General features: G+C 38.7%; 1 long non-coding RNA gene across 1 annotated transcript in view; it reads left to right on the plus strand.

The window, feature by feature from the left end:
- The first annotated feature begins 168 nt into the window (after nucleotides 1–168).
- The window catches only part of LOC107549562 (uncharacterized), a 13,009-nt gene continuing 8,611 nt past the window's right edge, over nucleotides 169–4,566 (plus strand). Inside the window, exons 1-2 of the long non-coding RNA XR_001604576.1 lie at nucleotides 169–245; nucleotides 643–890. This is a non-coding gene — a long non-coding RNA (uncharacterized lncRNA). The remainder of the gene's footprint in view (nucleotides 246–642; nucleotides 891–4,566) is intronic.

The following is a 4,566-nucleotide window of genomic DNA, read 5'->3' on the forward strand; positions in this document are numbered from 1 at the left end:
GGGGGGGGGGACGTTAAATTAGAAAAATGATGCTCTTGGGAAAGTGCGGATGTGGAGAGATTCCATACTGGACAAAAAGCATCATAAACCTCCTCTTCTGGTGCACACCCTTCAAGATGAGAAGAAAAGCTGTTGCAAAGTCCATTGAATTGCTGGTCATGTGGAAGATGTTCACCATCACAGCAGCGATATATTCCCTGACTGCATCCACACACCTCTAGAGGAGAAAATGGGGCCCAAACCAGGTATAAGGTCCTTTGGATTTTAAAAGTACAATTATGTAAGCTTATATATATATATATATATATATGTCTACAGTAAGCAGTACATTAAGCTTGCATTTTTTTTAACATTTACTACTGTGACTAATATTATGATTGCCTAGTGATCAAATGATATATATAATTCTTGTAAGCAACTTCCTTGATCAGAATCAACAATGTCTTTTTTTAGTAAATCATGACGCACAATGTAGTAATCTAACTTTAGTAGATCATTAAAATACAAGAATACTAAACCAGGTAGTCCTTTACGATCATCAGGATTTAAAGGATATAAATCAAATGGCCTGATGGTCAATTTACTAAGTACTTACAACTTTCACAGCTCAGCAGTTAATCTATATTCCTTTCCACATTGCAGACTGTTGAGACTGCTTTCGCCGGAGGCCTTCTTCAAGCCTGGACCATTCAGGAACATCTAAACGAAGGTCCCTAGCCACCTGTGTGATGCTAATTAGTAGGGGTGTGCAGCGGAGCCAGTATCTGTATCTGTAACAATCACTAAATTATTTGTATTGTATCTTTGTATTAAATGTCTTCTAACAGTCGGAGCCATAGACACTAAAAAAAAATGGACAACGCACCTTCACTCTCTTCCATTGAAGAAAAGTGAAGCCGTCAGTGTCCCAATAGGGCGCGGATATATTGTGCTGATTTGCGCTAGTGAGTGAAGTGGAGCCGTGTCCTGCCCACACTCCCGCGGAGTCGATCCCAAGCACATGCACCTGAACCTTTTTTAATTAGCCTGACTGCTCCAATTGTTGTCTGCTGATTGCCGTACAAGAGGCTTGTGCTAAAATAAGGTAAATACAACTCCAATCTCCTCCTGAAGATCCCGAAAAAGTTTTTGGGTGCATCAGTTCGCTCCGAGAAGCTGTCAATCTCAGCTGTCTATCATGACGTCACATGATAAAAACTACATAAAATGACAAAAAACATTTGAAGTGTAATTTTATTATTTATTATTTTGTCCCATTAGATCACACAGAGAGGGCGGGGTTTATGACCTATACTGGGAGCAGCCAGCTGGGATAGCCTTGTATTGGCAATACGAAAGGTCCCCAAGCTGGGACTCGAACTCGCATCGCCCGAAGCACAACCGCACTATGTGCGACGCAAGTTCGAGTCCCAGCTTGGGAACCTTTCGTGATCTGATAAATAAATATTTAAATATCTTCTAATTAAAACAGAAAGAGTTCCTACGGCGTTTGGAAACATAGAAATTGATTTAAGTAATTTCCAGGAAATGCATGGAAAAAGGCAACTGCAATTTTATTTGCACTTATTTCATTCATAGAGTTTACACTCATTTACTTAACCTTCTAAAATTACTACGCAATAACAAGTGTGTAATGTAAAATAACATGCTTTCCTTTGGCTCACCGGTTTCTGCGCAGTTTGGAAAAGTATGGAGAAAAAAAAGAGAATGTAAAGAAAGAAATTTGTTTCGACTACTTGCCCAATGCAGTCTTCTAAAATATAAAATTAAAAATTTTTCTAAAAAAAAATGTATCATACAAGCAGAGAGATTTCATGACAAACGTTTAGTGATCATTTGAACACAACTGAATCTAATTCGAGGCTCACATTTTCATTACGCAGAACTTCACTAAACAAATGTTTGTGTGCCACGCAAACCAGCAGAAGATAAAGAAGCAAACATGTAGGCTTAGTAGAAAATGCAGCCTACATGTAGCTAAGTTGATTATAGCCCACTCCTGACAGAGTGCTGGTTTGGTTTTTGAGAGACGGCAATGCGGCTCATTTCATTCATAAAGTTTACATTCATTCCCTTCACACACTCATTATCGTGTAGTGACTTTAGAGGTGTATGTATAATATTGCGCTGATCCCCTGGCTCACCCGTTATCCAGCAAACACCAGGAGTGACCGTGCCAGCCTCAGCCAAATATTATTCTGCAGAATTATCCTTTATATAGCCATTATCCATGCCTTTCTGAATAAGGTATTGGGCTTCGGGCACAGCCCTGCTAATTGGAGACCTGATGTGAAGGAAGCTGTGACCAGACACTGCTTTTGTGTTAAAAAAAAAACCCCACTGGTCTCTAAATTGTGTGTGTGTTCAGGTTTCAAGTCTCTACCTCTTCATTATGAGGACATGCAGCAGTGCCTGTAAGTGCGAGTTTGAGTGAGAGAATAAAAAAGTGTTTTAATGCATTTTTTCCCTCATAAAATTGGTAATGAAATCCCAATAGCACAATGCAGAATGTTTTGGTCTTTATTAAATCACTACCATCACAGCACTTATAAACTCATGAGCACAGTCCTCATCCTCGGTGTTCTTCTGAGGATTGCAGTTCTGGGGCCTCATTTATAAAATGTGCGCACGCACAGATTTGATCTTAGAGTGTATGTACGCTAAAATCCACAGCAACGTTCATATTTATAAAAACGGTCTTTGACGTGGAAAAGTACTTACCGTCACATCAGGGTCTGAGCAGCCGTACACACTTTTCCTTGTGGCAAAGTCTGAGTACTGCAGCTATTTGATCATAAGCTGCAATAATAATAAAAGCACCGAATTCATCATGAACAACAAAGACGCAGTGTAAGAGATTAATTATGCAGTGTAGTCAGATTTTTTATTATCGGGAGTCTTTGTGAGATTAAACTGACCATTTTTGTAGCCTAATGTTGAGAGTTCTTTACTCGCTTTCTGTAGTTTATTCCAAGTTGTTTTTTACATTTTATTTTACAAGAGAACTTGAAGAGAAGTTCAGTGTGTGTGTGTGTGTGTATATATATATATACAAAAGTGTTGCGTTTATAATTTTGTTCAGTGTGTGTGTGTGTGTATATATATATATATATATAACGTGTAACCACACCAGCCCAGGACCTCCACATCCAGCATCTTCACCTCCAAGATCGTCTGAGACCAGCCACCCGGACAGCTCCTGCAACAATCGGTTTGCATAACCAAAGAATTTCTGCACAAACTGTCAGAAACAGTCTCAGGGAAGCTCATCTGCATGCTCGTTGTCCTCATCGGGGTCTCGACCTGACTGCAGTTCGTCATCGTAACCGACTTGAGTGGGCAAATGCTCACATTCGATGGTGTCTAGCACTTTGGAGTGGTGTTCTCTTCACGGATGAATCCCGGTTTTCACTGTACAGGGCAGATGGCAGACAGCGTGTATGGCGTCGTGTGGGTGAGCGGTTTGCTGATGTCAACGTTGTGGATCGAGTGGCCCATGGTGGCAGTGGGGTTATGTTATGGACAATGATCACAGGTGCATTTTATTGATGGCATTTTGAATGCACAGAGATACCGGGGCTCATTTATAAAATGTTGCGTAAAAACCATCCTAAATTTGTTCTAAGATAATTTCTCAAAAGTGTGATTCAGAGAAAACGAACGTGCGCACAAAAACACGTGTGTGCGCCTCTCTTGCAGATGTGATATTTATAAATCGCAAATGATCTTGAAATTGTGCGTAGCTGACTGGTGCCAGATCTCCGCCTTGTAAACGCCCCCTAATTAATATCATTACCATATAAAAGAGCACACGCCAATATCCAAATTTCTAGGCTTGAGAATGACGAGCACAAAGAAAAAAAAAACTTTACTGAGTCTGAAACTGAGGTCCTGCTGGCGGAGGTAGAGGTTCGTGCGGGACGCTTTTTATTTAACAATGTGTAACTATTCTGTGGACAAACAATGTGTGTGTGGTTATATTTTTTCCTGTTGACAATTATCAAAATTATTACTTCTAGAAACAACAGAAATAATAATAATAATGATAAAACAACTAGGTTTCCAAAAGTAAGAATAGGAATTCAAGTAAAATTTTCAGTCATCTTATAAAAAGTGAGCCATCCTACTTTTAAAATCACTTGCTATGACAACTAATAAAAAGTTTAGTATCACGAAATTCTTGCAAAACTTTAAAAAACATTATTGAAAGAAAAATTGGATGTTTCATATCATAATAAAATTAATTATTCCACGATTATGGTCTCCGGTCTGAAAAAACCTGCATGTGATTTGGCATTTCTTTATATTTACACAGTTTACTAATGCTGCTCAAATGTGCCATTAATGTACTGACACTAAAATATATAGTGTATTTTATACAAATATAACTGATGTAAATGACAAAAACAAAGTTTAAGGCTGATGTCTATTCATTTTCACAGAAGCAAAGCAGCAGATGTTATAAATAAAAACAGTTAACAATGTCATTGAATAGAATATAGGCTATTAAAACCGTTATTGCACGACATAGGCCTATTCTTATAGGCTGCACAGACAAAACAGTCG

Source organism: Sinocyclocheilus grahami, unplaced genomic scaffold (genome assembly GCF_001515645.1).
Source record: "Sinocyclocheilus grahami isolate Dianchi unplaced genomic scaffold, SAMN03320097.WGS_v1.1 scaffold375.1, whole genome shotgun sequence".
Classification (NCBI taxonomy): Eukaryota; Metazoa; Chordata; class Actinopteri; order Cypriniformes; family Cyprinidae; genus Sinocyclocheilus; species Sinocyclocheilus grahami.